General features: G+C 45.6%; 1 long non-coding RNA gene across 10 annotated transcripts in view; it reads right to left on the reverse strand.

The window, feature by feature from the left end:
• Positions 1-13,535, reverse strand: part of LOC121816955 (uncharacterized) — a 345,801-nt gene that overhangs the window by 27,924 nt on the left and 304,342 nt on the right. For 5 of the 10 annotated variants that reach the window (XR_009596891.1, XR_009596883.1, XR_009596888.1 and 2 more), the window contains one exon: positions 54-1,088. This is a non-coding gene — a long non-coding RNA (uncharacterized LOC121816955). The remainder of the gene's footprint in view (positions 1-53; positions 1,089-13,535) is intronic. The other 5 variants (XR_009596884.1, XR_009596885.1, XR_009596889.1 and 2 more) reach the window with 2 other exon arrangements.

Raw genomic sequence — 13,535 nt, forward strand, 5'->3', positions numbered from 1 at the left:
CATAACAAAACATCATCGATGGGTGCCTTAAACAACAGAAAAGTATGTCTTACCGCTGTTCTGGAAGCCAGAGGGCTGGGATCCTGGTGGTAACTTGGTAGGGTTCTGATGAGAATATCCTTTCTGGTTTGTCCTCAGCCACCTTCTGCTATGTCCCGCCATGGCAGAGAGAGACAGAGAAAGAGAGGGCTCCAACCTCTTCCTCTTCTTATAAGGAAACTAATCCTATCATGGAGAATCCACCCTCATGGCCGCCTTTGAACCTAACTACCTTCCAAGGCCCCATCTCCAAACACCACGACATTGGAGGTTAGGAGTTCTCAGTGTCCTTTATTTGGGGGGAGGGAGGATACAATTCATCCCCGTAATGTATTTTTTAACTGAGATGTAATTGCTTTACAAAGTTATGTTAGTTTCTGCTGTGTAAGGAGGTGAATCAGCTATGTATGTGGTGGGCACTCAGTCGTGTCCGGCTCTTTGGGACCCCACGGGCTGTAGCCCACCAGGCTCCGCTGTCCATGGAATTGTCCATGCAAGAATACTGGAGTGGGTTGCCATTCCCTTCTCCATGGGATCTTCTCGACCCAGGGATCAAACCCACTTCCCCTTCCTTGGCGGTCGGATTCTTTCCTACTGCACCACCATCAGCTATATGCATCCGTAAGCCCCCTCCCTCTTAAGCCTCCCTCCCCACATCGCAGCCCTCTAGGTCGTCACAGACTACTGAGCTGAGCTCCCTGTGCCATACGGCGGCTTCCCACCAGCTATTTCACACGTGGCAGTGTATGTGTGTCAACCCTAACCTTCTAACTCGCCCCACCCTCCCTTGCCACCACTGTCCCTTCGTCGTATCCACACACCTGGAGTTGCCACAGAGGCTGAAGTCAAAACGAGAAAGCTATCATATATTAATGCATATGTGTGGAATCTAGAAAAATGGGACAGATGAACCCATGACATATTTAACCCATATTCAACCCGTACCGCAACAGAGATATGAAGGGAGAGAGGCAGTTGATTTCCCAACTCCAAAGAAATGAGGGTTTGAGAAAGATAAGTTGTTATACTGGAATCACTTTGCTGCACACCTGAAAAAAAAAAAAAAGACGCTGTTGATCAGCAATACATCAATCTAAAATAATTTTTAAATTAGTACATAATACAATAAAAGAAGAAACGGAAGGAAAAATTGTACAACTGATTGGACTGGCCACTGTGTAATCAATTGACTAACAAGTCGCTGGATTCCTGCTTGCCCTACTTGATTGATAGTTAATGTCAACAGTCATAATTGTATTATGTTACCAGCAATTCCCTCCTCCCAAGGTTCCTCCTTGCCTGCAGACACACCCATGCCATTTTCTGCAAGCTTTCTTGAGAACTGGATTGGACAAGCTAAACTGCCAGGCTGAATGATCAGGGCTCAGCTATTTAGATGGTCAGAAGTACAATTCATCTGGATACTTCTCTGTACCATCACTGAACTTCAAGGCAGGCCACATTTATACACAGACCAAACTGACATGTCTTTGTCTGGCTATTGTGGGGTGATTTATTTTTTTTTTTCCTTGATCAAATTAGCGGTTGCTTTTGGTGCCTTTGATCAGCTTGCATCTGATCTCATTATTACCCAAGCAACTGACCAGTTTGCTTCATTCACACAAACACAGTTAAAAATAAGTCAACCACACCATCTGTGTGGTATTGTGTAGGCAAAAGAAAATAACAAAACCCTGAATTTTACATGTGGATTCTTTTTTCTCTTCCCCTTCCCTGTCCCATCCAGTGGGGTAGATACACCACAGAAGAACTGCCATTCCAGGTGGAGGAAGAAAAAGAAGAAACATAAACACACCAAGTCCATCATGTGATTGTTTTTTTAATTGATATATAGTTGCTTTACAATGTTGCGTTAGTTTCTGCTGTACAGCAAAGTGAATCAGCCACTCGTATACATACAGCCCCTCTTTTTTGGATCTCCTTCCCACTAAGGTCACCATGGGGCGCTGAGTAGAGTTCCCTGGGCTGTGCAGGATGTCCTCATTATTTGTCTGTTTGACACCTAGCAGTGGAGCGTGTGTAAATCTCAACCTCTTAGCTCATCCCGACCCCACATTCCCCCCACCCCCAGTGTCCTCACTCTTTTTCTCTACGTCTGTGTCTGCATTTCTGCTTGGCAAATAGGCTCATCTGTACCATTTTTCTAGATTCCACATACATGTGCTACTCTACACTATTTGTTTTTCTCTTCCTGACCTAACTTCACTCTGTACGAGGGTCTCTAGGTCCATCCACGTCTCTGTGAACGGCACAATTTCATTCCTTGTCTTTGCCCCCAGTAAGCAAAAGCCTGACACCTTAGCGGCTCACAACACAGTTCACACCAGTGAGAACGTGCCCTGAACCAGGTTGTTCTATCAGCCCGGGTCTGGGTGGAGGTGGGGGATTCAATTCTATTGAAATCAGTTTCTCTCCCAGGCTGGGCCCAGCTTCTGAATTCTAGGATCCCTCAAACCTCAAAAATGGAACCGCTCTCCCCTCAAGTCCCAGGGTGGCTGGATTCCAAGCCCCTTGCAGCCAAATCCTAAAACGTGGCTTCACTTTGGAGAATTCAGATGTGGCTTTGCTTTCAAGAGTCCAGCCCCCACGTAACAGGGATCTGGTGAATCACTTGGAAAATTGAAAATTGAAAGGTCTAAGAGGCTTGTGCATGGCAAACTGGCCCAAGCGGCTGGCCTGTCTATCCTGAGGGTGTCTGCCTGGCCTTCCAGATGCCTCATTTTAGGAAAACAGGCAATTGCCCATTTGGGGGAGCACTCAGAGGTCCTTTGTACTCTTTCCCTTTTGCGGCTGCAACCTTGAGACAAGGCCACAGCTGTTTATGTGCTTAACTTGACTTGGGATCTTTTTTTTTTTTTTCCTGAGGCCCCAAGCCTTGCTTGGCCCAACAAGGTGTGGGAACCACTTCAAACATCCCAATTTCTCTCTCCCCACAAGCTAGGTACCCACTGTGATCGTCCAGAACACCCAGGAAATTAGAAGCCTGGCTGAGAAACCAGGGGTACCAAGGTTTACTAAAGATAAAATTAAATTAAAAATTCCGGCGATGACTTTGAAAAACAGCTGTGGGCTTCCTGATCAAAATGTAGCCTTCTGCGGTTATTTGCAGGCCAGGCTGCCTGCCAAAGGCTGTGATGAATTCTAGGTTCCATATGGTGTGTCCCATATAACAGAGATCTGGCACCAATGAATTCCAAGGTCTAACCTGCAGTTCCAAGGCCCGCCCTCCCAGAAATATGGGTTTGTAAGGGTTGAATTCCAAGATCATCTTAGACCAAGGTTCTTTCCTCCATTTAGAAGGAAGACCCACATGCAGACCTGTTCCTTCTACTAGGGCCTATTGAAAGGTCCTGGAGACATGAGTTACTGAATTCAAATTCTCACTCACTTACTGGCAAAGCATATTCAAATACAAAATTGAACTTCTCTGGAACTTGTGGTCACCAGAGGGGATGGATGAGGGGAAGGGATAGTTAGGGAATTTGGGGTGGACATGTACACACTGCTATATTTAAAATGGATTATGGATAGCCAACAGTGGATTACTGTATAGCACAGGGAACTCTGCTCAATGTCAGGTGGCAGCCTGGCTGAGAAGGGAGTTTGGGAGCGAATGGATACATGTATATATATGGCTGAATCCCTTTAAAGTCCACCTGAAACTATCACAACATTGTTAATCGGCTATACTCCAATATAAAATTAAAAGTTAAAAAGTGATCTACATTAAAAAAAAATCTTTAAAACAAACAAACCAAAAGGAACCTTTCCAGATGAAACCTAGCCATCATAGAACAGTGACCGAACAATCCTACGTACTCTATCCATTTCCTGACCCACAGAATCCATGAGTATCAAAAAGCAGTTCTTATTTGGGGACTGTTACGTTCAGGGTGGTTTATTAAATGAAGTACCAACCACCATTGTCATTATCATCATGTCTTTTCGTTCCGGGCACCGTTCAATAGAGAGGTCCATTTGGTGGATTATTGCATGTCGAGGGCGTCCCTGGTGTCTCAGCGGTAAAGAATCTGCCTGCAGTGCAGGAGACCTCGGTTCAAGTCCTGGGTCGGGAAGACCCCCTGGAGGAGGGCATGGCAACCTACTCAGGTACTCTTGCCTGGAGAACCCCATGAACAGAGGAGCCTGGCAAGTAGTTGCACCACAGTGCAGTATCCAGTGTGAAAATAAGAACTCTCAGGCAAGCATCATCAAGTATTTCTTTACCTATATGCACATATCCACAGAGCCTGCAAACAACTGATAAAAATGGTAAGCAACAGCATTGCAGCTGCCAACAAGTTCTTGCAGGATTTTGTAAAATAAACTATTAGTATAATAACAGATTTTATAGTTATCTGTGGCATATAATTACGACCCATATATGTGTCAGCAGCTTATTGCTGGAACTTACTTCTCCATTAACATGAATACTGTGGATTCTGTATTCGTTTTAGTGGGGATGAATGGCTACTTCTAAGAACTTTCCATCTACAAAAGGGTATGTGAGACCCGATTTTATTTGTATGTCAAGGAACAACAGTATTAAGTCATCAAGGTGATGCAGGTTCTTGTATAGTCCGAGTGCGTAGCAGGTACTCAACGGTGTGGTTGTCACCCAGACGTGATGCTCGGATCTCCCTTTGAGAAAGAATTTATCACTCAGCTTCAAGTGGTGCCATTAGCGAACAGATTCCAGCAGCAGGGCCCTTGAGATCCAGGTTACCTTTCAAGTCAAAGCCACGTTCTTACTTATGGTGCATCCCTGCATATCAAGTAGTTGTCAGCGAGAAGAGATGGGAGGAAGGGATAGTTACGGAGTTAGAGAAGGTCATGTACACTCTGCTATATTTAAAATGGATAACCAAGAAGGTCCTACTGTGCAACACAGGGAACCTTGCTTAGTGTTATGCGGCAGCCCAGATGGGAGGGGAGCTTCGGGGAGAATGGATGCATGTGTATGTATGGCTGAGTCTCTTTGCTGGTCACCTTAAACTATCACAACATTGTTCATTGGCTATACTCCAATATAAAATGTTAAAAAAAATAAATCTACAGAAAATGCCACACCCTCTCTGGAAAGCCCTCATCCAAACCAGGCAGGGCCTGGCCATTTCCGCCCAGCACAGGACCCCCCCTAACAGACGATCTTTACTCTGGACCTCCCTATCCAGTGACTGGAGGGTGGCTCTGACCTTCCCTGTGGTCTGAAGCTCTTCCTACCTAATCCTGCTTCTCTCCGCCTTCATCGTTCACAGGCATTACCCTCCAATAAATCTCTCACGTTTCTCCCCCCATCTTAGCATCTGCTTTCCATAACTCCGCTGACACAAGCAGGGTGCTCATCAAATTGAAATTGATTACACAGGATAAATAGCTATTGGGGAAGACAACGCTTTGGTGGAGAAAAGAATCAAATGACAAGGTTTTGTCCAGATTTGTGGGGTATATACTGGGAGCTTCCCCGATGCCTCACTCATAAAGAACCCGCCTGCCAATGCAGGAGATGCAGGAGATGCAGGTTCGATCCCTGGGTCGGGAAGATCTCCTGGAGGAGGAACTGGCCACCCACTCCAGTATTCTTGCCTGGAAAACCCCGTGGACAGAGGAGCCTGGTGGGATACAGTACAAAGGGTCGCAATGAGTCGGATATGACTGAGCAAAAGCATGATATGTATGATACAGGTATATACTGCTGGTGGGTAGAGTTAGATGTCCCATGTCTTCTAAAATAACCATCTGTGTTACATTTGGGATGTTGACATGGTTACTGGGCTGCCCCTCAGCATCTATTAACATCTACCAAATGATATTGTAAGAGAAGACTCCTGGGAAAAGAGGGAGCGAGACTCTGTAACAGTCACTGTTGGTGGCCCGCCCAGGATTCATTTCTCCCATCCTTCTTCCTAATAGGATCTCAGTTGTCCATGTGTCCATCACTCCTCCATGCAGCTCATATTCCTCAAGGGTTGTCAACACCATCCCCAGCTCCGGGACTCAGTCCTAAGGGTAACTTGGTTCTGCTCTGACTGATTGCATCAGGAATAATTATTTGATCCATTCTAGACAATGAGGTGCAAGAAGAGGTGGCCTTGGTGGCTTCTAGGGATGATCACTTTTCTAGACTTTTCAGAAGAGCCCATTCTTACTCCTCTGAGTAAGGACCATGTGTAGACATGAGACATGGGGCAACCACCTTCCTGACAGCTGAGAATAATGCTGGTTCAAAGAGAAGAACAAAACTGAAGCCACTCCGAAAAGTAAAACCAGAGATATTGCCCCAGAACTTCAGGAGTGGATGCCTTTCGCTACGTGTGCACAGAAGGAAAGCAAACCCTTCCCTCTCTCCCTAAAAAACTCGGTCCTCCGTATCAGGCTCCATCATGAGAAGCCAGAATAAAGGAAGAGGGGCAGAAAAAGGAAGACAGAGAGGAAGGAAAAGAGGAGGGGAGAAGGGGGAAAGAGAGAGAGAGAAAGAAGAGATGCTGGGATGTTTGGTTGTTCGTTGTCCTCACAAAATAATCTTCATTGAAGAAATCAGAACCAAATTAGGGACACAGTATGATTACGACTGGGCTTCCCAGTTGTGATTCAGATGGCAAAGAACCTGCCAGCAATGCAGGAGACCTGGGTTCACGTGACAGCTACAACTATGTATACACACGGAGACAGCTCAGAACATAGTGGGAGAAATGCCATTTCCTTTTTTAATTTTATTTTTTATTGAAGTATAGTGTAAAAAAAAATACATGAGGTATCACCTCACTCCAGTCAGAATGGCCATTATCAAAAACTCTACAAATATAAAGCCTTGCCATATGATCCAGCAATCTCATTCCTGGGCATACACCCAAACAAAACTATAATTCAAAAAGATTCATGCAGCCCTATGTTCAGAGCAGCACTACTCACAACAGCCAAGACACGGAAATAGCCTAAATGCCCATCACCAGGTGAATGGGTAAAGAAGGCGTGGTGCACACATACAGTGGAATGCTCAGTTCAGCTCACTCAGTCGTGTCCGACTCTTTGCGACCCCATGGACTGCAGCACGCCAGGCCTCCCCGTCCATCACCAGCTCCTGGAGCTTGCTCAAACTCATGGCCATCGAGTCGGTGATGCCATCCCACCATCTCATCCTCTGTTGCCCCCTTCTCCTCCTGCCCTCAATCTTTCCCAGCATCAGAGTCTTTTCAAATGAGTCAGTTCTTTGCATCAGGAGGCCAAAGTATTGGAGTTTTAGCTTCACCATCAGTCCTTCCAATGAATAGTCAGGACTGATTTCCTTTAGGATTAACTGGTTTGATCTCCTTGTGGTCCAAGGGACTCTCAAGAGTGTTCTCCAACACTCAGTTCAAAAGCATCAGTTCTTCAGTGCTCAGCTTTCTTTACGGTCCAACTCTCATACCTATACATGACTACTGGAAAAATGCCATATGATAACACATATGTAAAAGTTGATGTGGTTTTGAGCCAGACAACAAATCAGAGATTCAGACTGGAGAACTGGACCCCTTTTGTGTCAAAAGAGTCCTGCTTTCCATTCCTCTTGGACTAGTGTTTCTTTACTAAATGCCCCACGTTCCTTTCCCTCCCCCCCCCCGCCCGCTTAGAGTAAGCATGCTGATCTCTCTGTTGGAGCAGCTCTGAGCATGCTTTGTAAATACCATCTACTTCTTGAGGGCTAGGAGGGTCTTGATGCCCATTTTCACTGCTGAAGTCTCTTTTTTTCTTAATATTTATTTGGCTGCATCAGGCCTTAGTTGCTGTATGCAGGATATTTCATTCTGAGGTGCCAGCTTCTCTCTAATTATGGCACTCCAGCTTGGTTGCCCCAAGCACATGGGATCTTAGTTCACCAACCAGGGATTGAACCCACATCCCCTGCATTGGAAGGCGGATTCTTAACCATTGGGCCACCAGGAAAGTTCCACTATCGTGAAGTCTTGAAGTGGGTCTTCAGTAATCATTTGGTAAATGAATGAACGAGCATGTAAAGCTTTCTGCCAGCCATGAAAGAGTCTTTAGCTGTTCAACAGCAGCCTAGCAATTAGGGATCTTTGCAAGGCCTGCTTGTTGCAAAATCCCCATCTTAGCCACAAAGGAAGAGGCCTGGGAGTTATTAGAGAGTGACTTGTTTGTTTGTTTTGTGAATGAATATCGGAATGTAGGAAGCTCTCTGCAGTCAGCTGCAGGGTTCAGAGTTAACCCCTTCAGCATCATGGGATCCAGCATCTGCTCTCTCACAACCGTGAGGGGGATACACCCCAAGCCTTTGGAGAATAGAGAGATAGAAGTTTCCAGAGACCTGGATATGCCTCTAAGTAGTCCCTGGATTTTCAGAAAAAAATCCCTTAATTTCTCTGCAAGTTAGTTTCTCTGCCTAAAGATCAGAGGATCGGGTCCCTTATGCCCCAAGCACCTCTCATTCTCCCCATCCCAATGCCAAAATCAATTTGTGCCTCTGGTAGAAGTTCTTCTGGCTCAGAGTGAGGGTGGGGGTGACACCTGTTTGGGGTGTCTGTCCCCCACAAGAGGTTTTCTCCCTACATCTAATCCTAATCCTAATTTTGATGCTAACAGTAATAACTGTTCATTGAACGTGTACTGTGAGCCAGGCACTACTTCAGAACTCAATCTAGATTCTGTTGTAATCTTCCCTATAACCCTGGCTCAGATGGTCAAGAGTCTCCCTGAAATGTAGGAGACTTGGATTCGATCCCTGTGTCAGGAAGATCCCCTTGGAGAAAGAAATGACAACCCACTCCAGTACTCTTGCCTGGAGAATCCCATGAACAGAGGAGCCTGGTGGGCTACAGTCCACAGGGCTGCAAAGAGTCAGACATGACTGAGCGACTAACATATGTTACATATGGCTCTATGACGTAGGTGCTAATATTCGTCCCATTTTACTGATTAGAAAACTGAGGTACACAGAAGTTCAGTAACTTACCCAAGGCTTCCTGACCCATAAGTGGCGGAGCTGTGATTTGAACCTAGGAGTTCGCTGCAGGCTGTCTTAGCCCCTTGAGTTCCCAGGGAGCTGTTCTCCAAGGGCTGCCTCTGGCTTTCTGAGCAGGAGAGACAGTGGAAAGGGTGAGTCTGAGGAGACGCAGCATCCAAACCCCAGCTCTGGTCCTAGACAGCTCCATGATGTCTGAGTCCTTCCCCTGTTGGGTCTTGGATCTCAGTTTCCCCACCTGTAAGTTAAGGGAATGGCCCACAGGGATATCCAGGGATGTTCCTATTGTGATTAGTGGATGGAGAAACTCTTAAACTAAGTTTAGAAAAGAACTTTAGAGAGTATGGAAACTCCAAGAAACTGTATGAAAAATGTGGCACGTGGTCATTTAGTTCATCGGATGAGTGGTTCATAGTTCCCATTGATTTTTGTAAATGCTTATTTAAATATTTACTTGCATTTTCTGCCCCCCTTTTCCCATGGCATTTTTGTTGCTGTTGTTGTTGTTTTATTTTTGCTTTTTTTTTTTTTTAGGTTGTGTCATGTGGCATGCACAATTGTAGTTCCCCAGGTGGGGATCGATCCAGTGCCCCCTGCAATAGTAACATGGAGTCTCAACCACTAAACTGCCAGGAAAATCCCCTATCCATTTTTGGGGGGACTCTCCAGGGATCCATGAAGACACTCAAGAGCAGATGAACCTGAGGCAGGCCACACCTGTGGTGTTGGTGTCAGGGTCATCGATGGTGCCTAACATCAAATTGTTTTTTTGAAAAAAACAAATGATGGGCTTCCTACCATTGTTTTCCAATGCCTGCTGCTACTGCTGCTGCTAAGTTGCTTCAGTCATGTCCAACTCTGTGCGACCCCATAGACGGCAGCCCACCAGGCTCCCCCGTCCCTGGGATTCTCCAGGCAAGAACACTGGAGTGGGTTGCCATTTCCTTCTAGGAACTTCCAATGCCTAGGAACTTCCAAAATAGACAGAAATCATCTGACATCCTCAGGCTCTAAATCTCTCTCTGCACACAGCCTCTCCTTTCCCCAGGGAGGAATGTCTCCTTTGCACTCACTGTCTTCAGAAGAAGCCAGAAACGTGTTGTCACCTGCAAGCATTTCCAAGGTGACCCAGCAGAGAAATGTCAGTTGGAGGAGGTGTGTGAATGTGGAGGCTGCAGAAATGGCCAAGATTCGAAACGTCCTCATCTAAATAAACATGCTCTGTGCACGCACGCGTGTGCGTGTGTCTGTGTGTGTGTGTGTGGTGCTGGCGGTGGTGGGCAAGGGCATGAAGACCTTTGTAAGTGGGGGAAAGCAACAGGCTGCTACAGGGAAAATGCTAGATGGGGACTTCCCCGGCGGTCCAGTGTTTAAGACTCCATGCTCCCAAGGCAGGGGCAGGTTCAAACCCTGGCTGGGGAACTAAAATCCTGCGTGCTACATAGCACAGCCAAAAATAAATAGAACCAAAACAAAAGAAAAATGCTACATGGAGAGCCAGCCAGGTATGGGTGAGCATCCCAGTTCCTCTCCTTCTGAGCTCTGTCATTTTGCCCAAGTTTCTAACTTCTCTGAGCCTCAGTTTTCTCCTCTATCAAATTTCAGCAGTTCTCCTGTGCTACCATAAGGGACTCAATACAATAGCTCATGTACCGAAGAATTCATGCATTGCAGCTGCCCCATAAATAGTAGGAACTCAACGTATGGATTATCCGGATGCCTGGGTGACCTTGGGCAATTCCTTTTGTTGATATTCCTTTCGAAGTCTTGATTTTTTTCATCTGTAACATGCAACTGGAGTGGCAAACGAGGCTGATTGGTTGATTGATTCTTGAAGCTTTCATTTTGTTATGAAGTGGTTTTTCTTCCCTCAAACAAAATCTCATGGGGAAACCTGATGCGTACAACTGTTAGAGTCTCCGGTTCAAGGAGAAACAACATACTCCAGCACCCTTTGTTTTAGCCACCCTCTTCCTGCTACATCTCACAGGTGCTGGGCTCCTGTGCAAAGTGGAAAAACCAGTACACCATGCCAGTGATCCCCAGTCTTCCTTTGTCCACACGACAGCCTCACCACATTTACCACGTCTGTGTACCACTTGGATTATTTATTTACCTAATATGTTTCTCAACTCAGCCACCTGCTATTGGCTTAAATTTTAAATTCAATCCAAAGGAAGCTCTATGTCACGACCGTAAATGAAAGACCAGTGTCTGTTTTCATCAGTAGGTGGTTACATGGGTCAGACATGTGATAAACCCGTGAGTTTCCTGCTGCGGATTCAGAGCCTGGAAGCTGCCCTCACTCAGTCTGTATTCACGTATTTTATTTTTGATTGATTTCTCACTGCAGTGGCTTCTCTCATCCCAGGGCATGGGCTCTAGCTGTGCAGGTTCCAGCAGTTGTGGCGCGCAGGATTAGTAGCCCCGAGGCATGTGGGATCTTCCCGGACCAGGGTTCAAAGCGGTCTCCCCTGCATTGCAAAGTGGATTCTTAACCACTGGATCAACAGGGAAGCCCTGCCCTCATTCTTCCTTAAAAAGGAGGACGAGCAAGTGGCAAGAAGGGGTTTAAAGACACAGCAGCCTTCTGAATGGGAGAAAATAATAGCAAATGAAGCAACTGACAAACAACTAATCTCAAAAATATACAAGCAACTTCTGCAGCTCAATTCCAGAAAATAAACGACCCAATCAAAAAATGGGCCAAAGAACTAAATAGACATTTCTCCAAAGAAGACATACGGATGGCTAACAAACACATGAAAAGATGCTCAACATCACTCATTATTAGAGAAATGCAAATCAAAACCACAATGAGGTACCACTTCACACCAGTCAGAATGGCTGCGATCCAAAAATCTGCAAGCAATAAATGCTGGAGAGGGTGTGGAGAAAAGGGAACCCTCCTACACTGTTGGTGGGAATGCAAACTAGTACAGCCACTATGGAGAACAGTGTGGAGATTCCTTAAAAAATTGCAAATAGAACTACCTTATGACCCAGCAATCCCACTGCTGGGCATACACACCGAGGAAACCAGAATTGAAAGAGACACATGTACCCCAATGTTCATCGCAGCACTGTTTATAATAGCCAGGACATGGAAACAACCTAGATGTCCATCAGCAGATGAATGGATAAGAAAGCTGTGGTACATATACACAATGGAGTATTACTCAGCTGTTAAAAAGAATTCATTTGAATCAGTTCTGATGAGATGGATGAAACTGGAGCCGATTATACAGAGTGAAGTAAGCCAGAAAGAAAAACACCAATACAGTATACTAACACATATATATGGAATTTAGGAAGATGGCAATGACGACCCTGTATGCAAGACAGGGAAAGAGACACAGATGTGTATAACGGACTTTTGGACTCAGAGGGAGAGGGAGAGGGTGGGATGATTTGGGAGAATGACATTCTAACATGTATACTATCATGTGAATTGAATCGCCAGTCTATGTCTGACGCAGGATGCAGCATGCTTGGGGCTGGTGCATGGGGATGACCCAGAAAGATGTTATGGGGAGGGAGGTGGGAGGGGGGTTCATGTTTGGGAATGCATGTAAGAATTAAAGATTTTAAAATTTAAAAAATAAAAAACTAAAAAAAAAATAATAATAATAATAAAATAAAAATAACATAAAGAAAAAAAAAATAAAGACACAGCAGCACCAGCTGGGCCTTTCTTCTTGCAACAGTCAGGACTGAGTGGGAAATGAAAGGAAAGCACAGCGCAGAATCTCTTTGTGCCCTTTCTTTCTTTTTCTTTCTTTCTTTGGCTGCGCAGCATGTGGGATCTCAGTTCTCTGACCAGGGATCAAACCCGCACCCCCTGCATTGGAGTCTTAGCCACTGGACAGCCAGGGAAGCCCCTAGCTGTGTCATTTTAGGCTGGCTTCCCCACACGACATTGTTGAGAAACAGTCTATGATCACTGTAACGAGTTTGTAATGATCCCTCCCTCCCCATAAAAGATAGATTTAAGTCCTAACCCCCCGTTACCTGTGAATGTGACCTTATTTGGAAATAAGATCTTTCCAGATATGAGAATCTCAGGAAGAGATACTCCTGCATTCAGGGGGACCTTAAATCCAATAACAAGTGTCCTTAGAAGAGAAAGAAGGAGAGTTGACACACACAAGGACCACGTGAAGATGGAGGCAGTTGACACATGCAGCGACCATGTGAAGATGAAGATGTGGCTGAATGGGAGTGGTGCAGCCACAAGCCAGCAGTCACCTGGGACCGTCAGAAGCTGAAGGTCAGGAAGGGGACATGGTCTGGCTGACCCCTTGATTTCAGATTCCTGGTGTCCAGGAGTGTAATACAGATCAGTCATTTTGAGCCTGCGAGTTTGTGGTGGCTGATTGTGACAGCCCTGAGAAGCTAAAGCAGTCACTAAACCCATTCCCTATATCAGGGGTCCCCAACCTCCGGGGACCATGATACCTGAGGCGGAGCTGATGCAACAATATCAGAAGTAAAGTGCACAATAAATGGAGCG

The sequence above is a fragment of the Ovis aries genome, chromosome 17 (genome assembly GCF_016772045.2).
Source record: "Ovis aries strain OAR_USU_Benz2616 breed Rambouillet chromosome 17, ARS-UI_Ramb_v3.0, whole genome shotgun sequence".
NCBI classification, from domain to species: Eukaryota; Metazoa; Chordata; class Mammalia; order Artiodactyla; family Bovidae; genus Ovis; species Ovis aries.